Source organism: Hemitrygon akajei, chromosome 3, assembly GCF_048418815.1.
Source record: "Hemitrygon akajei chromosome 3, sHemAka1.3, whole genome shotgun sequence".
In the NCBI taxonomy this organism is placed as follows: domain Eukaryota; kingdom Metazoa; phylum Chordata; class Chondrichthyes; order Myliobatiformes; family Dasyatidae; genus Hemitrygon; species Hemitrygon akajei.
This window is the reverse complement of record NC_133126.1, coordinates 35,874,560-35,897,500: the sequence shown is the minus strand read 5'-3', so window position 1 is coordinate 35,897,500 and position 22,941 is coordinate 35,874,560. Positions and strand designations below refer to the sequence as shown.

Genomic DNA, 22,941 nt, shown 5'->3' with positions numbered 1-22,941 from the left:
GAGAATGCAGGGTGAGTGAGTGACAGGTTGGGTGAGTGGGCAAATGTATGGCAGATGCAGTTTAATGTGGATAAATGTGAGGTTATGCACTTTGGTGGCAAGAACAGGAAGGCAGATTACTATCTAAATGGAGTCAAGTTAGGAAAAGGGGAAGTACAATGAGATCTAGGCGTTCTTGTACATCAGTCAATGAAAGCAAGCATGCAGGTACAGCAGGCAGTGAAGAAAGCTAATGGCATGCTGGCCTTTATAACAAGAGGAATTGAGTATAGGAGTAAAGAGGTCCTTCTGCAGCTGTACAGGGCCCTGGTGAGACCCCACCTGGAGTATTGTGTGCAGTTTTGGTCTCCAAATTTGAGGAAGGACATTGTTGCTATTGAGGGAGTGCAGCGTAGGTTCACAAGGTTAATTCCCGGAATGGCGGGGCTGTCATATGTTGAAAGATTGGAGCGACTGGGCTTGTATACACTGAAATTTAGAAGGATGAGAGAGGATCTGATTGAAACATATAAGATTATTAAGGGATTGGACACGCTGGAGGCAGGAAGCATGTTCCCGCTGATGGGTGAGTCCAGAACTAGAGGCCACAGTTTAAGAATAAGGGGTAGGCCATTTAGAACAGAGATGCGGAAAATCTTTTTCACCCAGAGTGTGGTGGATATGTGGAATGCTCTGCCCCAGAAGGCAGTGGAGGCCAAGTCTCTGGAGTGCATTCAAGAGACAGTTAGATAGTGCTCTTATAGATAGTGGGGTCAAGGGATATGGGGAGAGGGCAGGAACGGGGTACTGCTTGTGTATGATCAGCCATGATCACAGTGAATGGCGGTGCTGGCTAGAAGGGCCGAATGGCTTACTCCTGCACCTACTGTCTATTGTCTATTGAAAAACAAAGGGAACAGAGCTATCTGAACACCACTACCACCTGCAAATTGCCCTTCAGGTCACTAACTTGGGAATACATCATTGATCCTTCATCATTACCCATCAGCTCCCTCACCTTCAGCACCTTGGAAGTATCCGCAGCAGAAAGAGCGCTGTGGTCCACGTAGGGAACTCACGACAACCGACTGAAGAGCGATAAATGAATACTCTCCTGGCAACAGCTAGTTCCTGAAAAGGAACTTCTAAAAACTGCTGCAGGGCATTCACCTTGTCTCCTGATCTTATAGTAACAGTATTGGACTGTTGAAGATTTTGGGTGTAGTGGTTACCACAATGTTAATGGTCATGGATTTGACAATGATAACACAAATGAATGTCAATGTGAAAGGTTTAACTCTTGTTGAAGATGGTCATTACATTCCAGATTCTTTGAAAAATGACATTTGGGTGTTAAAATAGTCAGAGCTGTGTGTTGAAAAGTTGGTGGGTTACCCTATAAGCTACCCACCTCCATTAAAATGGACCTGTACCATCAATGTAGCATATTCTCACAAATCTTGCTAACAGCTGCATTATTTTTCTTTGATTCAAGTACTGTCCTTATCAACCTATGTACCTTATTACATTTGTAAACCTTTTAACCTCTAAGTTCCTTTGTTACAATTTTACTGTCATTCAACTCTGTTTATTATGTTCTGACCTTCATATTTATTAACACTGCAAAAAGGAAAATTGAAAGCAATAGAGTTTTCCTGGGGTCAGAATAGAACAAAATCAAAATAGAGGTAAAACTATTATTTGTGCAATCAGAAAGCTACTTATTGTGCTTGCTTGAAGGACTACATTTCATTCAGGACACAGAAGTTGATGCTAGTTTTGATTATATCGTACTTATAACAAGAAATCACACAAATATCAGTGGCAATTTAAGGTTTTGGAAACATTGATTTTTTTGGCTACCATTTCACTGAAATTTATGTTTTCAAACACTGATAGGCTAATTCACTGTGACCTTCATGTTTTGTGAAGTGTGCATGGTGGAGAGCTCAATCAGCCCTGACAGTATATTCTTGTCATTCCAAAGACAGAATGAAGTCAATGAAGATTTTTGATGAACGGTTCTTTATAAAGAACAGCCTGAAATGGAGCACGTTGCAATCAGAAGCAAGTGATGAGAAGTGCCTCGAATTTAATCTACAAGCAACAAATAATAATGAACAGCTAGATTAAGTTATTGCTTGGCTTCAAACAAAATCAAATAGAATTAATACCAGCCCACAGAAATGAAAGGAAATGGTATTAAAAACAAATCCAGACAGATGATTTAAAGCAGGAAAACAATAAAAATAAAAATATATATTTTTTAAATATATTATGGAATAGAGAATTTGGAGTCAAAATTCCAATAACTGGATTATGAGTAATTATGGGTTATACTGTAGATGACAATTTCTGGCACTGTGTAACAGCAACATTTTTATCCAATGTATTTTATAAGTAAATAAATACTTCCAAAATACAATGAAATATCTAAAAAATCTGTATAGAATGATTAATATTTTTCAGACTTACTTGCTTCATAAAGTTTAATTTTTCTATGATTATATCTTATTGGACAAGTAAACACTCAATCTCATCTCTTCCACACCAAGAATTTTATGTATTGATCACTCTGTTTTGCCCCAATATATTGACCCCCTTCTCCTGAGGCTCTTCACTATCACTATTGCTGTTGTCATGACAGTCGTCTGTGGTGTTCACAGTGAAAATCACTTCATACAATCTTGCAGACCAAAGTGCTCCACAATGAAATTAATCTATTTCACAATGTCATGTTAAATATATACTTGATTATTTGACTGTTAAAGTCATTTGCTTGCTGTAACATTTTTGTTCCTTTTCATTTCTCATTTGCAAATTAAAGTCTTCAAAATTCTCTGTTTATGGAACATTTGAGTGTGTCAAGTTCCCACAATGACACCTGCCTGTGGAACTGCCCAAAGGCTGTCACTGATTGTGAATTGTTTCTTCTACAAAATTAATGCCATTTGGGTGGTGTTTATTCCTAAAGTTGCACATCACCCTGAAAATTCTCCTCTGATCAATGAAATGTAGTTGGAGGAAAAGAAAATCTTGATAAGGTGTTACTTGTCCCTAACTGATCAGTATAAGACCATAAGACATAGGAGCAGAATTAGGCCATTTGGCCCATTGAGTCTGCTCCACCATTCAATCATGGCTGATCATTTTCTTTTCCCCTCCTCAGCCTCACTCCCCGGTCTTCTCCCCATAACCTTTGATGCCGTATCGAATCAAGAACCATCAAGCTCTGCTTTAAATACACCCGACTACCTGGCCTCCACTGCTACCTGTGGTAATAAATTCCACAAGTTCACCACCCTCTGGCTAAAGAAATTTCTCCGCATCTCTGTTTTAAATGGACACCCCTCTATCCTGAGGCTGTACCCTCTTGTCCTAGACTCCCCCAACATGGAAAACATCCTTTTCACATCTACTATGTCTGGGCCTTTCATCATTTGCAAGGTTTCAATGAGATCCTCCCCCCACCCCCCCGTATCCTTCTAAATTCCAGCAAGTACAGACCGAGATCTATCAAACGTTCCTCATATAATAACCCTTATATTTCCCTGAATCATCTTTATGATCCTCCTCTGAACTCTCTCCAATGCCAGCACATCTTCTCTTAGATGAGGAGCCCAAAACTGTTCACAGTACTCAAAGTGAGCCCTCACCAGTTCCTTATAAAGCCTCAGCATCACATTCTTTTTTTGTATCCTAGACCTCTTGAAATGAATGCTAACATTGCATTTGCCTTCCTCACCACAGACTCTACCTGCAAGTTAACCATTAGGTTGTTCTGCACAAGGACTCCCAAGTCCCTTTCTGCATCTGATATACAGAACAAATCATTCAGGAGGACAACAATCCAACTATCCTCCAACAACTGCACCTGACAGCAGAGTTCCAAACTTTTTTTTCCTTTTCCTTGGGCAGTCCTCAGGATCAAGGATTGCATGGTTTGACTAGAGCTCTGTGGGTCCTGAGGTGACTGATGATGCCAATATGGTTGCACAATAGGACAGGGGGTGGATTTGTGGGAGGTGCTCCACATGAATTTTGGTTACCTCTCCTGAATTTGTGCTATATAGACCAATCCCATTGCTTCTATAGTGCATTTACTATATCAAAGCTGTTTTCTTTTTAATTCATGCTGATGTTATTAATTTTATGCATTAATATAATATAAAACTGCTCTTTTTAGAGTTTTATAGCAAGGTTCTACAATTCTAAGATCCATTGTAGAGCAACGTTAATCTCTAATGATTATTTTGCTTACATTTCCAGCATCTGCAAAGTTTCACCTGGTTATTTTGTATCATTTGGTTTTGCATCTTGTTATCAGACCACAGGACAAAACCCCAAATGAGACTTGGATCATCTGATCCATAGATGCAACAGAGCATTTGAAAAATAAGTTCTGACTCAGAGGTGAGAATATTGTCTTATAAACTCACTGCTGACTGTGACATTTCAAAACTAACATAAATGAATTTAGCAATTCTTGAACATGTACAATTTTTTAAGTTCTCCTAAGACACTTAAAAAAGCAGGCAATTAATGAAAAATAATTGAAAATAAGTGAAACATATTTACATGAAAATCTGCAGGTGCTGGAAATCCAAGCAGCACACAAAATGCTGGAAGGCTGCAGCAGGCTAGACAGCATCTATGGAAAAGAGTCAACACTTCAGGCCAAGACCCTCCATCAGGACTGGAAAAAAAAGAGAAGCTAGAGCAAGAAGGTGGGGGAAGAGGAGGAAGAAGTACAAAGTGGTATGTGACGAAGGATAGAGGGGAGGGGTGAAGTAAAAACTGGGAGTAATATTTCAAGGATATTATAAAGACCAACAACAATGAGATTGAAGTCCCTACAATTCTTGAGTAAGTAGGGGATAAGTAGAAGAAAACAAAGTATTTGTAGGTAAGTCACACAGGCATACAGGAGTTTCAGCCTGGTTAAACTCTCCAACTAGGGGAAATCCATTCTGCTGGGTTAATTGAGAAAAATAAGTCCAAATTATGTAATTTTAGATACCAGAGTTGTATTAGTTTATTTATTCATTAGCATAAAATGTGACTAAGTCTGTACATTCTGACCGTGAAACACTTAGAAACCATGGACACTGTTTCTGGATTTCAGTTCAGCATTCAACACTAATGTCCCACTGATCTTGATGAGCAAATTCCTACTCCTTGGTCTAGATACTCCACTGTGCAACTGGGTGTTCGACTTCCTAACCAACAAACCGCAGATAATTAGGATGCACAATCACTCCTCCCCACCATCATCCTCAACATGGGTGCCCCCCTCCGCCAGGATGTGTGCTGAGCACACTACTTGTGCATGACTGCACAGCCAAACACCCAAGTAAACATGTTGTCGAGTTTGCCAATGACAGGACAGTGGTGGGGCTCATCACCAACAATGATGAGATGGCCTATAGAGAGGAGGTGGAAGAGCTCAAGGCCTGATGCCAGGTAAGTAACCCCTTCCTCAATATCAACAAGATAAAAGAGATGATTATCGACTTCAGGAGAACTTGCAACACTCACACCCCTCTTTACATTGGCAGCACAGGAGAGGAAACAGTGAGCAGTTTCAAACACCTGGGAGTGCACATCTTGTGCAACTTCTCATGGTCCCAGAACACCATCAGGAAAGCTCACCAACACTTCTATTTTCTGAGGAGGCTGCAGAGAGCTGGACTTTGCACATCCATACTCACATCATTCTACAGATGCGCAGTAGAGAGCATTGCTGCATGGTTCGGAAACTGCACTGGGGTGGACAGGAAGGTTCTACAATGGCTGGACAAAACTGCCCAATGCATCACCGGCACCAGCCTCCCCGCCATCAAGGACATACGTCATAAGCAGAAATTTGCCGGAAAAAGGCCAACAATATCATGAAGGATTCAACCCACCATGCTCATGGACTGCTTGTCCCACTTCCATCAGGGACAAGATTACAGAACATCCACGCCAGGGCAACCAGACTCTAAAACAGTTACTATCCCCAAGCAGTGAGCTTGACCAACCCAAACCACCACCATTACTTTATCATTCCCTGTCGGAGTCACATTAAGAACAGACACTACTTTACTACTGACCCCCTCCCCTATCTCTATTACTGGGCTTCAGCCCTCTCTTCCCCCCCATTCCTGATTAAGGGTTTCAGCCCGAAACATTGGCTATTCTTTTCTCACGGATGCTGCCTGACCTGCTGAGTTCTTCCAGCGTTGTGTACGTAGACACTACTGTACCTAGCATCACTTTAGATATAATCAACACATGTACACCATCTTATGTATTTATATTTATTGTGTTATATTTAGTAATGTTCTTTATCTTATTGTCTTTTGAGTTGCATTGGATCTGGAGAAACACCTATTTCATTTCCTTTCACACTTATATTCTGGAAATTACCTTAAACAATCTTGAATCGGGAATTTGGAATATTCACGAGCAGGATGGCTGATGGGCAGCGTGATTCATAGACTTGCTTTTCTCAGTTTCAGGGGTCAGATCAGTAACAGCTGAACAATGCTGCTGCTTTTACATTAATGTGGCTTGGAAACTGCTATGTGACAATGGTTATGCTGAACAGAGATAGGTTCAAATTTGGTATTGAATGAAAAATGCTAAAAGTGTCTGGGATACAAGTGATTTAGTTTGGAAGGGCAATAAAAATCAACACATTTTCTGAGGTTGTCAATTTATAAAACACTTATATGTGTCACCTTAATTGTGTCTGATTGCTACTTGTATTCCATATCTACTTCCATGTCTCCAAATCAACCCTGAAAGATCTGAGTCTCTCAAAGTCATCCAGTATTAATCAAGGACTGCAGCAAAGCATACAAATCACAACTCCAAACTACCGAATGTAGGAAGACATCACATTTCAAAGCTAAAATCTTATTTATTTGATTGGCTTATTTATTTGAGTTTTCATTACTGACTAAGAGAGCACCTCAACAGGACTAACTTAGGTTGATTGTAATTGTGACACCCAAGGTAATCATTTATTATGTTGTTGTCAGTAGTAATAATTCGGGAAAGTGTTATTTTGATTCTAAAGTGCTTATCCTCTAAATGGAATTGAACAAGTGTTGTGTTTCAAGCACCTTGCTGGTCCCCCAAGTTCCAATCAACTCTCCACATTGTAGGTTTTTTTCCATCCCTAGGTTAGATTGTTCAAATTGATGTAGTGAATAATGTGTTACTCTTTAAAAGTTTATATTTTAAAACAACAAAGCAGAATCAATAACACAAGAGATTCTTCAGATGCTGGAAATCCAAAGTAACACACACAAGATGCTGGAGGAACTCAGCAGGTCAGTCAGCATCTATAGGAGGAGAAAACTGTCAACATTTTGGACTGAGACCCTTCATCAAGACTGGTGAAACAATAATAGATATTCCTATTTCCTTTTAAATGTTCCCCCACAAAACCCCCAACCCCAAGCTCGGACTCCCGCTCAAGGAAGAGTGGCAGAGAATACCCGAATTGACATTCGAAAGGGTATATCCCGTGCACCAAGTGCCGTAAAGTGTTATGACCTCTGCCCACATCAAATGATCATGCCACTCATCCTCTCTTTCAGAGGCTAGGCGCCTGAGGATTTGTTCCAAATCTTGGTTCACCTGCTCCATCTGGCCATTGGACTACGGGTGAAACCCAGAGAAAAGATTCGCAGTTGGCCAATTAACTCCAGGAGAGTTTATGTGTCTAAACCCAGAAGTTTGGGTGTATGCCATAATAGGTAAACAATATAAAAGTATGCAATCAAATTGGCCAATATTCATATAGTTTTCAGCTGGAAGTTGTGAGAAGCAAGCAAACTGCTAAAATGAGTTACATTCATGGTTCCTATTCTCTTCCACAACAGCTATTCTTACAGACTGCTATCACAACACCAATACAGACCTTGTGTACAAGGGCCAGAGTCACCTCTACTTTCTGAGGAAACTGATGCCCTTCGAAGTATGCAGGCCTCTCCTTCACACGTTCTACCAGTCTGTTGTCGCCAGTACAATCTTCTACGTGGTGGTGTCCTGGGGCAATGGCATCAACATGGGTGATGCCAACAGGCTCAATAAACTCACTGGAAAGGCTGGCTCTGTTATAGCAGTCAAACTGGACACACTGGAGGTTGTGGTAGAAAAAAGGGCCCGGCAGAAAATCCTGGCAATTCTGGACAATGTTTCTCACCCTCTGCATGCCACCTTGGCTGAACAGAGGAGCACTTTTAGTAATAGACTAAGACAGCTGCGCTACTCCAAAGAGTGCTATATTAGGTCAATATTACCCTCAGCCATTAGGCTCTATAATGAGTCAACCTATAACTGGGGAAGTGATGGTTCCCTCCTGTTAGACTGTTATTGACCTCTGTTTACCAGAGTTCTGTTTAACATTGTTTACCACACCCTACAATCGCAGGCACCCTGTGCAACACTGTGCAATCTTATCATCACTTCTCATCTGGATGGTGTGAATGTGCACCCATTACTGTATAATATTACAGTAATTCTTGCATTACCATCTTATCAGTGTGAACTTGGAAATCTTGAAAATTTTGTGATCTTTGACTTGTAAACCTTGTGCATCTTATTTTTAAGGTAACTTTCTTTATTCTTTCTTATTTTCTTTATTTTTTGCTTCCAGTATTTGTATATCTGTGCACTTGTAATGCTATTGTGACACTGTAATTTTCTTTGGGATCAATAAAGTATCTACCTATCTATCTATCAGAACTGACTGACTTCCACATGACTACTAGACATCCAGATTGAGTGTCTGCTAGTCTCAAAGCATATAGATAATGCTACCAGCCACGTACATTAACAATCCTGGGCAACCATGTTACATTTTCTTGATTACCCCTAGACCTAGTACAGTGGAGGATCCTTTTCAGAATCAGAATTGGAATCAGGTTTATTATCACCGGCATGTGACGTGAAATTTGTTAACTTAGCAGCAGCAGTTCAATGCAATACATAATCTAGCAGAGACAGAAAAAAATAGTAATAATAAATAAAATTAAACAATAAATAAACAAGTCAATTACGTATATTGAATAGATTATTTAAAAATGTGAAAAAACAGAAATACTGTATATTAAAAAAGTGAGATAGTGTCCAAAGCTTCAAAGTCCATTCAGCAATCGGATGGCAGAGGGGAAGAAGCTGTTCCTGAATCACTGAGTGTGTGCCCTCAGGCTTCTGTTTTTCTTATCTGATGGTAACAGTGAGAAAAGGGCATGCCCTGGGTGCTGGAGGTCCTTAGTAATGGACGCTGCCTTTCTGGGACACTGTTCCCTAAAGATGCCCTGGGTATTTTGTAGGCTAGTGCCCAAGATGGAGCTGACTAGATTTACAACCTCCTGCAGCTTCTTTCGGTCCTGTGCAGTAGCCCCTCCATACCAGACAGTGATGCAACCTATCAGAATGCTCTCCACAGTACAGCTATAGAAGTTTTTGAGTGTATTTGTTGACATGCCAAATCGCTTTAAACTCCTAATGAAGTGTAGCTGCTGTCTTGCCTTCTTTATGACTACATCAATGTGTTGGGACCAGGTTAGGTCCTCAGAGATCTTGACACCCAGGAACTAGAAGCTGCTCACTCTCTCCAGTTCTGATCCCTCCATGAGGATTGGCATGTGTTCCTTCGTCTTACCCTTCCTGAAGTCCACAATCACCTCTTTTGTCTTACTGATGTTGAGTGCCAGGTTGTTGCTGCGGCACCACTCCACTAGTTGGCATATCTCACTCCTGTACGCCCTCTCGTCACCACCTGAGATTCTACCAACAATGGTTGTGTTGTCAACAAATTTGTAGATTGTATTTGAGCTATGCCTAGCCACACAGTCATGTGTATATAGAGAGTAGAGCAGTGGGCTAAGCACACACCCCTGAGATGTATATATAACACAAAGTCCTGGAAGTTTCTCGTTCTGGATTCTTTTTGCCAAACTGGTTCCTTAAAATTTTACTATGCATCTATTACAATATCTTCAACTTCCAAGTGTCTTCCTGTAGAGTTTCCTATATCTCTCCTGTACCTTTCAAAACATTCTTCAAGATCTTACAGTTTAAGTTTTGAACACAGAAGTTTAATTTTGTTCTCTTCTCACTGCTGCCACCAGGAAGAAGCTACAGGAACCTCAAGACTCATACCACCAAGTTCAGCAACAGTTATTACCCCTTTTGAACCAAAGGGGATAACTTCACTCAACTTCACTTGCCCCATCACCGAAACGTTCCCACAACCTATGGACTCACCATTTTGTTTTTATTGCGTATTTATTATTATTTATTTATTTATTTATTTATTTTTGCATTTGCACAGTTGGTTGTCTTTGCACACTGGATGAATGCCCAAGTTGGTGCAGTCTTTCATTGATTCTATTATGATTACTATTCTATTATCGACTTAAAGAGTATGCCTGCAAGAAACTGAATCTCAGAGTTGTATATGAGGACATATATCAACTTTGATAATAAGTTTACTTTGAGCTTTGAACTTTGAACAAAAGATTCTGCAGATACTGGAAATCCAGGGCAATACATACAAATTGCTGGAAGAACTCAGCAGGTCAGGCAGTATCTTTGGAGAGGAATAAACAGGTGACATTTCAGGCCAAGACCCTTCATCAGGACCATCTTTTAAGTTTTGGTCACCTACTCCAATTACTCCATGTGACTGTGTCAAGTCTTCTTTGATAACCCTTCCAAAGGCATAGCCTGGTATACCCAAGTTAAATAATAATTTCATTGTATATTTCTGCTAATATTACAAAATTTGAAGTCAACTTTATTTTTTTTTTGAGAAGCTTCCTTTCTAATGGATACCTGTTCCTGAAATAAATGGGCAAAAACTGTAAACTGTCTAGGTAGAGCTATATAACTGGGCATGAATGAAGAGCAAGGAAAAGATGTTTACTCAAGTATTATGGAAAAACTGGCAAGGCAAAACTAGGATTTTCAATTTCAAGCTTATCTATTAAAAGCTACCAAGCTCAGCTTTTCATTATTCATATTGATCAAGGAAAGAAATATTGCACAAGTATAAAGGAACAATTGTAGTCTCAGCCCAAATACCAATGCAGAACCTAAATATCAGAATTCAAGAAGAAGCCCATAAGTGCATCCAGACATGACTTCATACCGTAAGACCATAAGATATAGGAGCAGAAATAGGCCATTTGGCCCATTGAGTCTGCTCCACCATTTCATCTTACCATGGCACATACTGTAGTCTGAAAATTTAACCACACCAAGCTTCGTATAAATTATTTCCCCCACAGGTCCTGAAAATGTGCAAAGTATTGCACATTTATACAAAATTTATACACAGGTATGCAAAATTATGAGGGGGATAGAGAGAGTAAATGCAAGCAGGCTTTTTCCACTGAGGTTCAGTGAGACTACAACTAGGAGTCATGGGTTAAGGGTGAAAGGTGAAAGGTTTAAGGGGAACATCAGGGGAAATGTGTTCACTTAGAGGATGTTAAGAGTGTGGAACGAGCTGTCAGTGCTAGCGGTGGATGCGTTTCGATTTCAATGTTTAACAGTTTGTACAGGGAGGGGTATGGAGGGCCATGATCCTGGTGCATGTCAATGAGAAGGTTAAAGGGTTTGGCACAGATTAGATGGGCGAAGGGCCTGTTGCTGTGAGGCACTTTTCTGTGACTCCATGAAAATGTATAAAGAAGTTGTTATAACCGTCTTTTAAGCTTCTGTAATTCTGCTTTCAGTGCTTTGCTGCTTGTATTACTTTCAATTCCAGCACCAGTGCTTGATGTATTTTAAGTTACTGACCTGAAGGTAACACTGTCAGAAGCTGTGTCATTGACGGTTGATCTGTTTTAATTTGGATCATTACACTCCTTCTTGCCTCACAAGCAGAAATAAGCTGGTGGGAAAATGAATGTAGACTGCTAACCTGTGCAGCAAGTATATCATACCAGTAATTCTGATCATGCCACTGCTCCTGGGCTCTGGCTCTGTCTGCACAGGAGTAAGGCTGTTCTTAGGCTCTCTAGTGACAGCAGCTGCAAAATGCTGCAAATTCAGTTATCATGGTATTTTAGATGGTAGTGCTCCAGTCCCCTATCTGCCTTGTTATTTCTTACATATCTTGAGAGATTATCCCCACTGCCTGTGGCTATACGTGATACTTTACGAGCAATATTCCTTTGAAACAGAACCTTTGTGACAAAGATCTCTGAATTTTCTGGTTGAAAATACTGGCCTCTGATTTCCAGTCTTCCTTTGGGTGAATGTCTCCAGCCTCAAGCACTAAATCTTTATCCTACACTAAAGGCTGGGGAGACTCAACAGGTCAGGCAACATCTACGGAGAGGAATAAAGAGTTGATATTTCAGGCCAATATGCTTGATCAAGTCCTAGTGAAGTGTCTTGGGCCTCTCCATTGATGCTTCCTGACCTGCTGAGTAATAGAGTCAGAGAGAAGTACAGCACAGAAACATGACCTTTGACCTATCTAGTCTATGCCAAACCATTTAAGCTGGCTACTACCATTGACCTGCACCGGGACCAAACCACTTCATACCCCTACCATCCATACACTTACTCAAACTTCTCTTAAATGTAGAAATCTAGCTCACATGTACCACTTGTGCTGGCAGCTTGTTCCACATTCTCACGACCCTCTGAGTAAAAAACTTTCCCCTTATGGTCCCCTTAAACTTTTCACCTTTCACCCTTAACCCATAACCTTTAGTTCTAGTCCCACCCAACCTCAGTGGAAAAAGCCTGCTTACATTTACCCTATCTATACCCTTCATAATTTTGTATCCCTCTATCAAATCTCTTCTCAATCTTCTACGTTCCAAGGAATAAAGTCCTAACCTATTCAATCTTTCCTTGGTGTCATCCACAAATTTGCTGATCCAGATTGTTGATATAGATGACAAACAACAGAGCCAGCACTGATCCCTGTGGCACTCCACTAGTCAGAGGCCTCCAGTCAGAGAAACAACCATGTACTACCACTCTGGCTTCTCCCACAAAGCCACATATCTTATCCAATTTACTACCTCACCTTGAATGCCAAGTGACTGAACCTTCTCAACCACCCTCTTATGTGGGACCTTGTCAAGTACCTTGATAAAGTCCATGTAGACAACCTCCACTGCCTTGCCTTCATCTACTTTCTTGGTAACTTCCTCAAAAAGTTCTATAAGATTGGTTAGACATGATCTACCACACACAAAACCATGCTGACTATCCTTTATCAGTCCATGTCCATCCAAGTACTCATATATCCGGTCCCGTAGAATACCTTCCAATAACTTTCCCACTGCTGATGTCAGGCTCACCCCAGATTAAAATTTCCTGGTTTATACTTAGAGTCATTCTTAAACAACAGAAAAGCATTGACTATCCTCCAACCCTTTGGAATCTCACCTGTCACAAAGGATGATTTAAATATCCCTGCTAGAGCCCTGGCAATTTCTGCATTTGCAGGGTCTAAGGGCACACCTTGAAATGTCCTGGCGATTTATACACCCTAATTTACCTCAATACAGCAAAACACCTCCTCATCATTTTGCAAGTAACACAATTCTTTGCATTTCTGGTTAGATATTAACTGCATTTCATTTGGCTTGGTATCTGCACTCAGCACAATGACAATAAAGTTAAATCTAATCTAATCTGTAATCTGTAGAGGCTTCATGAAGGTGATGCCGCTTTGCCTCACTTCTATAGACTCTGTCCATCTCCTGAGTAAATGCAGATGCAAAAGATTCATTTAAGATTTCTCCCCATCTCTTTTGGCTCCACACATTGATTGCCATTCTGATCTTCTCGAGGACCAATTTTGTCCCTTGCAATCCTTTTGCTCTTAACATATGAATCCCTAAGGATTCTCCTTCACCTTATCTGCTAGAGCAACTTACCGCCTTCTTTTAGCCCTCCTGATTTCTTTTTTATGTGTTCTCTTGCATTTCTTATATCCCACAAGCACCCTATTTGTTCCTACCTGCCTATACCTGTTATACCTTTATTTTCTTAACTAGGGCCTCAATATCTCTTGAAAACCAAGGTTCACGTGTTATCTTTACCTTTTATTCTTACAGGTATATACAAGCTTTGTACTCTCAAAATTTCTCTTTTGAAGACCTCCCACTTACCAAGAACACCTTTGCCAGAAAACAGACTGTCCCAATCCACACTTGCCAGATCATTTCTGATACCATCAAAATTGACCTTTCTCCAATTTAGAATCTCAACCCGTGGACCAGACCTCTCTTTCTGCATATTTACTTTGAAACTGATGGCATTACAATCACTAAGTGCAAAGTGCTCCCCCCTACACAAACTTCTGTCACCTGCCCTGACTCATTCCGATAGTAGATCAAGTATCACCAACTCTCTCATTGCGACTTCTATATACTGATTAAAGAAAGTTTCCTGAACACATTTGACAAACTCTATCCCATCTAGTCCTTTTACAGTTTGAGAGTCCCAGTCAATATGTGGAAAGTTAAAATCACCTACCATAACAACCTTATGCTTCTTGCAATGGTCTGCGATCTCTTTGCAAATTTGTTCCTCTAAATCTCTCGGACTGTTGGGTCGTCTATAATATAATCCCATTAACACGTTCATACTTTTCTTATTCCTCAGTTCCACCCATGAAGTCTCAGTAGATGAGTTTTCCAGTCTGTCCTGACTGAGCACTCTGGTTCCCATCCCCTGCAACTCTAGTTTAAGCCCCATCATTCAGCATTTGTAAACTTTCCTGCTAGGATATTAGTCCCCTTACGGTTCAGATTCAAACCATTTCTTCTGTACAGGTCCCACCTTCCCTGGATGAGAGCCCAATGATCCAAAAACCTCCATCACTAACTCTTTAGCCATGTGTTGAAATGTACAATCTTCCTGTTTCTGGCCTCACTAGCATGTGGGCCTCACAGTCCTGAGACCTGGTGGTCCTGCCCTTTAACTTCGCACCTAACTCCTTGAACTCACTTTGCGGAGCCTCGTCACTCTTCCAACAATGTCATTGGTACTTACGTGGACCATGACCTCCGGCTGTTCACTCTCCCACTTAAGAATGCTGAAGACTCGATCCATGTCCCAGCCCTGGCACCTAGAAAGCAACATACTATCCGAGAATTTTGTCCTTGTCCATAGAACCTCCTTTCTGTTCCTCTGACTAATGAATCCCCATCACCACAGCTCACCTTTCCTCCCACCCGCACCGCCCATCCCCCCACCTTCAGAGTCACAGAGCCAGAGTTCTGACCACTGTGACTTTCCTCCAGGATGTTTGTGTGTTACTCTGTATTTCCATCATCCACAGAATCTCTTGTGTTTGTCTATATGAATGTCCTAATTGCTGTATGTGATCAATCACAAATTAACCATGTTTTTGTATGCTTGAAGCATGTTGTCAAACTACTACACGTAACTTGGTGCTCTGTAGTTGCCAACAAAAATGCCTTCCTTAATCTTGGCATATGTTATTTCTGGGAAACATCTGTCTCAGATATCAAACTCCTTCACAGAAATTTTTGTACCTGTTGTCAGCAGATTCCACCCTTGCAGTCTTAAACCCCTTTTGCTTTTGTTTTTGACCAACCCAAATCTCTGACCAGGTCATTTAACTCAGATTGAGTATCAGATGAGGCTCACTTGAAGTAAAGAGTTCAAAATCTGTATCAGTGTCATTTTTCATTCCTAGCTCATGCATCATGGCATCTTCTCTAGGCTCCATGTCTCTGGTGGTTTTGGTACTGGAAGACTATTGTCTTGTGGCACAGGTCTGATAGTTGAATGGAGATTGGGGTATTCAATGGAATTCTTGTTTTTAGCAGAGAAACCAGACAGGAGTAGCAGTCCGTCACATGATCCTTCTGCACTCACCACTGGGCGATCACTGGGCTGGCGAATGGCATTGACTTCTAAGCTCTAATATCGATAGCGTATGTTGTGCAATAAACCTGAAGAGGCCAGGCTTTATCTTGGTCACCAAATTTTACACCCAAAATCAGAGCTCATACTGTAGGTGTGTCAAAGTGGCTGTTGTGATGTGTCTAGTGTGGTAGTGTAGTGGGTAGTGCTTGTCGCTCTGGCTTTCAGCTTCCACAGCTGGCTAACGATCTTGCAAAAAGGAGAGCTGAATGCACAAGTCTTCCCCTGCCAGCACACAGCCTCTCTGACAGCAAGCCTCATCTAATGCATCCTTGCTGGTGGCACACAGAAATTGAACTCCTTTCAGACTAGAGGATGGGGAGGAAGTCTGGCCCCTGCACATGTCGCACACAGGTCTATCGGTGTGTGGACACCCCCTGGTGCTCGTGAACCAGATCCCCGGCTACCGGTAAGTAGGCCCACTGCCTTGTGGGCAGCCTCAGGAGAAACAAAGGCTACGGGAGTAAACCCAGACAGAAAATCCGGAGTGGAGCCCCTAAGGCGGCTGGGAGTCACTGAACATCCTTCTAGCAGCTCCTGCAGCCAAGCTGGTGCTAAACGTATTGCTTCACATTCCTTTGGACTACATCAGTGAGGCCGAGAAAGGGACCTTGACAACTGGGCATCCCTGAATCTCCATCCCCTCTGCCCAGGCTTGTGCCCTGGAGGAGTCACTCCTGTGCTGCTGATCACAGCAACAGATAGATAGATAGATACTTTATTCATCCCCATGGGGAAATTCAACTTTTTTTTCCAATGTCCCATACACTTGTTGCAGCAAAACTACTTACATACAATACTTAACTCAGTAAAAAAATATGATATGCATCTAAATCACTATCTCAAAAAGCATTAATAATAGTTTTTAAAAAGTTCTTAAGTCCTGGCGGTAGAATTGTAAAGCCTAATGGCATTGGGGAGTATTGACCTCTTCATCCTGTCTGAGGAGCATTGCATCGATAGTAACCTGTCGCTGAAACTGCTTCTCTGTCTCTGGATGGTGCTATGTAGAGGATGTTCAGAGTTATCCATAATTGACCGTAGCCTACTCAGCGCCCTTCGCTCAGCTACCGATGTTAAACTCTCCAGTACTTTGCCCACGACAGAGCCCGCCTTCCTTACCAGCTTATTAAGACGTGAGGCGTCCCTCTTCTTAATGCTTCCTCCCCAACACGCCACCACAAAGAAGAGGGCGCTCTCCACAACTGACCTATAGAACATCTTCAGCATCTCACTACAGACATTGAATGACGCCAACCTTCTTAGGAAGTACAGTCGACTCTGTGCCTTCCTGCACAAGGCATCTGTGTTGGCAGTCCAGTCTAGCTTCTCGTCTAACTGTACTCCCAGATACTTGTAGGTCTTAACCTGCTCCACACATTCTCCATTAATGATCACTGGCTCCATATGAGGCCTAGATCTCCTAAAGTCCACCACCATCTCCTTGGTCTTGGTGAAATTGAGACGCAGGTAGTTTGAGTTGCACCATATCACAAAGTCCTGTATCAGTTTCCTATACTCCTCCTCCTGTCCATTCCTGACACACCCCACTATGGCCGTGTCATCAGCGAACTTCTGCACATGGCAGGACTCCGAGTTATATTGGAAGTCTGATGTGTACAGGGTGAACAGGACCAGAGAGAGTACGGATCCCTGCGGCGCCCCTGTGCTGCTGACCACCGTGTCAGACCTACAGTCTCCCAACCGCACATACTGAGGTCTATCTGTCAAGTAGTCCACTATCCAATCCACCATGTGAGAGTCTACTCCCATCTCCGTTAGTTTGTGCCTTAAGATCTTGGGCTGGATGGTGTTAAAGGCACTAGAGAAGTGAACCAACACGGGAGGCAGCAGCTACAAGTGATAAGTCCTCGCCGATTGGCGTAGGTAACAGGTGCTATGGCAGGAGGGATTTTCACATTCCATTGGTCAGCTGTTGCCCCCCTCAAGCTAGGCAGCCCCTGGCTAATAAGGTGCTGCCCGGTCACAGCCTGCCTGCTTCAGTGGGTGCTTGGAGCTCAGAGGATCGACTACAAACAGACTGAAAACATCGTTCTGGGCAAAGAACAACAAAGAAAAGAGGAAATCTCCAACCTGGAACATCAGAACCATGAGTCCTGGCCCCTCCAGTGACCTACAACATGTCGACAACAGCAGGAAGACCGCTATCACTGACCAGGAGCTCAAAAACCAGAAGAATAACATTGCTGCTGTGCTGGAGGCCAGGCTCCTTTCAGACCGCAGCCTCCGCGAACAGGACAGCGCCCTCTCCTGGCGGGGAAGGAACCAGAGGAACCACGGCAGCTTGGTGTTGGAACTGCAGCGAGAAACTCTCAGCTTTCCTCACTGGAACCGCCATCCAGAGGCACAGAGCGCATTCTGTCTCTCCGCCTTGCCAGTTCCGCAAGCACAGTGAACATTCTGAGCATCTACGCACCAACCCTCTGTGCCTCTGTGGAAATGAAGGACCAGTTCTAGGAAGACCTCCATTCAGGTTACCTGCCTCTGAGCACCCGTACCTGTTCAGAGACTTCAATGTCCGAGTGGGATCTGACCACGACTCCTGGCCTAGCTGCATCAGACACACTGGAATCGGCAAGCTCAACGAAGACAGACGGAGTCTACCACAGCTCTGCTCCTACTGTGACCTCTGCAGAACCAACACTTCCTTCTCAATCGAACTGCACCAGAGTGTCCTAGTGACACCCCAGGTCTCGTCACTGGCACCCGCAGGATCTTGTCATCACAAGAAGACGATCACTGAGCTGCTGTCAGGAACAGGGGCAGGATTGGACCCAAATGCAGAATGCAGACACTGAAGTACTAGGGGTAGGACAGGATGGGGATGCCATGGCATGCAAGGGGTAAGACAGGTGGGGCTGGATCCCGGAGGTCAGGCAAGGCGGGAGGATCCCAGAGTTCATGGTGGGCAGGAGGATTCCTCATGGCGAGCCGCCACCCAGGCAGAAACCCAGAGGCCTGGGCAAGGCGTGGACACCTGGGCAGGTGCGGGGCACAACCCATGGGAAACGAGGGGAGGAAAGGGTAGGAGTCCCTAGGGCAGGCTGCATGGATCCCGGGCAGGGCCACCTCACAGGCGGCGAACACGGGGGCCTGGGCAGGTGTGGGGCACAACCCTTAGGGAGCAATGGGTGGAAAGGGCATAACCCCTGCCAGGCAGCGGCAGTCCGGCCGGACCTCCCCGATAGAGGCAACGGGTAGGAAAAGGCAGAACCCCCGCCGGGCAGCGGCAGTCCAGCCAGATCTGCCCGACGGAGGCAAGGGATCAGAAGGAAGCTGGGTCCAGGGTGAGCAGGACTACCATGATACACCGGGTACATTGGTAAAGGCAACCAACAGCGCAGGCAAGGCGAGCAAGGCGAATAAGACGGAACAGCAGGACCAGCGCACAGGAGAGAAGCAGGGGAACAAGACCAACCAGATAGAACATATACAGAACAGGCCAGCAACCAGGGCAGAACAGGATACAGAGCAGGGCGGCAACCAGGGTAGAACCAGATCAAGAGCAGGCGAAACAGGTACAAACAGGATTCAGAGCCAGCAGTCCAGGTACAGAGTGGGTTAAACTGACTTCGGATCAGGACAACCCCACAACTAGGCTCAGTCCCCGAGCCCCTTATAAACACCTGCCCCCTAATAGGCGACAGGTGTACCTCCTTAAGCCAAGATGATCCAATGGCTCTGGGTGACAGGAGGGCTGGCTGCAAGTCCTGGAGCCCGGAGTCCGCGGACCGGAGCAAGACCCGGAAGGCGGGCTCCGGACCGGACCCCAACAGCTGCGTCCTCAACACTCACAGCTACGACATTGCTGACTGACACCGACCACTCATGGTCAGCAGTAAAGTGTGCAATCAGCCCAGACAAATCCACCGTTCAAAGCAGAAAAGGATGCCCGTGAATCAACACCCCCTAGAACCTCAGTCACCGATCTCTACACACACTTTTCCAACTCCACCGGGCAAGCATTCCGGGACCATCATGCAGGGTTGGAGTGATGTGTACAAAACAGTTGTGACTAACTTTGGCAGGAGAGAGAGGAAAACCCCAGACTGGTTTGAAGCTGGAATTGCAGAGCTAGAGCCTGCCATAGACGCAAAACAAGCAGCCCTCATTCAGCACAAGAAGGACCCTTCTGTGAAGTCTCTCACTACGCTCAGGAAGGTCAGGGGTGATGCACAGCATATCGCTTGCCGTGCCAACAACTACTGGCTGAACCTCTGTCTGAGCACCCAACGCTCCACTGACTTCAACAATATCGGCGGCATGTACAATGGCATAAAGAAGGACCTCAGACCAATCATCTCAAAGTCCACTCCACTCAAGCCATCGCTGGAAATGGAGCAGGAAAAAAAGATGGGAAGATGAGCCGAACTCCACCAGGAGCTGTACTCATGAGAGAATGTCGTCACAGGTGCCGCACTCGAAGACGTCGTGAGTCTGCCTGTTGTGGAAGAACTTGACCAATTGCCCTCAGTTGACAAACTTAGTGAGGCAATTGATTGTGTAGCAAATGGTTAGGCTCCTGGAAAAGGTGGCATCCCACCTGAGGTCAGAAAGGCAGTTAAGACGTCTGCTCTTCTACACCACCTGCAGGAACTTCTCTACCAGTGTTGGGAGGGAGGGTCACTGCCTCAGGACATCTGCAACTCCAACATCATCACGCTCTGCAAGAACAAAGGTGACTGTAATAACTACCGAGGCATCTCACGTCTCAGCATGGTTGTTGATTGTGTGGTATTCAACAAGCTACACGCATTATCTGCTTGTGTATCCCCAGAATCATAGTGCGGGTTCTGAGCAGAGCAGTCAACATGACATGATCTTCTCACTATGCCAGCTCCAAGAGAAATCCCAAGAGCAGAGACAACCACTTTACATCACCTTCATTGCCTGGTCAGCAGAAAGAGCCTCTTCACACCGCTCCAAAAGATTGGATGTCCCCACAAGCTCCTCAAAGACATGCAAGCCACTGTCCAGTTTGATGGCTCATCCACGAATCCCTTCCCAATCAAGAGTGGTGTGAAGCAGGGCTGCGTGCTGGCTCCTATACTCTTCGGCATCTTCTTCTTCCTGCTACTGTCCCATGTCTTCAGTTCAGTTATACAGTACCTCCGCACCAAGAGCGACAGCAGGATGTTCAACCTTACACATCTCAGAGCAAAGACCAAGGTGCGACTGGTACTGATAAGGGCGTTGCTGTTTTCAGACGATGCCACCCCGACATGGCACTCAGAGGAAGCCCTCCAGAGACTCATCAACTGCTTCACGCTCGCCTGCAAAGACTTTGGTTTGACTATCTGCCTCAAGAAGATAATCATCACGTGCCAAGATGTCAACAGCACACCAAACAACTGCATAGGTGGCCACACCTTCAACCTGCTGGATAAGTTCACCAGCTTTGGCTCCACTGTTTCAAGCAGCCTTGCCCTTGACGTCGAACTCAACAAGCAGATCAGCAGAGCAGCAAGAATAGTGTCTTGCCTAGCAACAGGAGTCCAGGAGAACTCCATGCTGACCAAGAACACCAAGATGACGGTCTACCAGGCCTGCATGCTTAGTACACTCCTGTACAGCAGTGAAACATGGACGACCTCCTCTTACCAAGAGCACAGCTTAAACACATTCCACTTTTGCTTCCTCCAGAACAATCCTGGGCATCCCATGGCAGGATCACGTCCCAAACAAGAATGTTCTAGAACAAGCATGTTTGCCTTCCACACTCAGCGTCACCTATGATGGCTTGGTCACATCAGCTGTGTGGAGGACAGCTGGATCCCCAAAGACATACTGTATGGAGAGCTCGCCACGGGCACCAGACCCACTGGAAGACCAGCCCTGTGTTACAGAGACGTCTGTAAGCGTGGCAAAAAAGCAGGAGACATTGACCAAACAACCTGGGAAGCTGTGGCAGTTGCAGAAACAACAGCAGGATCTGCCGCTCCAAAATTGCAGCTCTACAACAGAATGACCCATAGTATTCATTGTCCTTCGAGACAGACAGGTGCCATCATCAGATCTCACAGACTTTCTTATTAAGAGGAGCTATGCTCCATTTTTGAGTCTTAAGCATATACTCACCACAAATACAACAGGAAATATTGTGGCTGTTGCAACATTGGTGAGACATTTTGCTATCACAAATACTCCTGAAAATACGACTTTATTATTATGAGTACTCACAATATGCTATGCAGGTAGAGCAATGCACATGACCACAAATCAATATAAACATAAATCTAATCATTGGCGGTGTGTGCTTATATAGCCTTTCTAAAACCTTTCCTGCCATGCAGCATCCAGCCTGCCTAAGCGTGCCTCGACAAGATAGAAAACTTTTCTGTTTACATTGTGGATAACATTTTAATTGACCCGACTTATGAATTGAAGTAACGAATACAGGCGATTACCAAAAAAATGGAGAGTGATGGGGAAATTTCATGCTGATTTTCATGATCAGCAGCCAAAAATCTGTTAGACAGACCCAAAAGTATTCAGGAAGCAAAATCTTCATTGTCCTATTTGACCAGAAGTTTTCAGAGATTGTGTTACAGCTGTACAAGACGCGGATGAGCGGACTGACCAGCATATTCCCCCAAGCCATCAGACTCCTCAATACCCAGAGTCCAGACTGACGTCTACATCATTTATTATTATATTGAAATTTGTCCTCTACTGTGCCTATTGTCTTGTTTATTATTAATTAATTATTGTACCGCCCTGCACTGTTTTGTGCACTTTATGTAGTCCTGTGTAAGTCTGTAGTCTAGTGTAGTTTTTGTGTTGTTTTATGTAGTCCAGTGTAGTCCTTGTGCTGTCTCACATAGTCTAGTGTAGTTTTGTGTTGTTCCATGTAGCACCATGGTCCTGGAGGAACGTTGTTGCATTTTTACTGTGTTCTGTACCAGCAGTTTGTGGTCGAAATGACAATAAAAAGCGACCTGACCTGATGGTGGGCTGAGAAGATCCCAACATAGGGCGCTTTCACGCCGCTGCAGGCGCGCGTCACCG

General features: G+C 43.8%; 1 long non-coding RNA gene across 4 annotated transcripts in view; it reads right to left on the bottom strand.

Annotated features, from left to right (window-relative positions):
• Positions 1–22,941, bottom strand: part of LOC140724859 (uncharacterized) — a 28,703-nt gene extending 5,762 nt beyond the window's left edge. For 3 of the 4 annotated variants that reach the window (XR_012098203.1, XR_012098200.1, XR_012098202.1), the window contains exons 1-2: positions 15,013–16,856; positions 4,558–4,675 (exon numbers count right to left, since the gene is read on the bottom strand). This is a non-coding gene — a long non-coding RNA (uncharacterized lncRNA). Of the gene's footprint in view, positions 1–4,557; positions 4,676–15,012; positions 16,857–22,876 lie in introns of those variants that run through there. The other variant, XR_012098201.1, reaches the window with a different exon arrangement.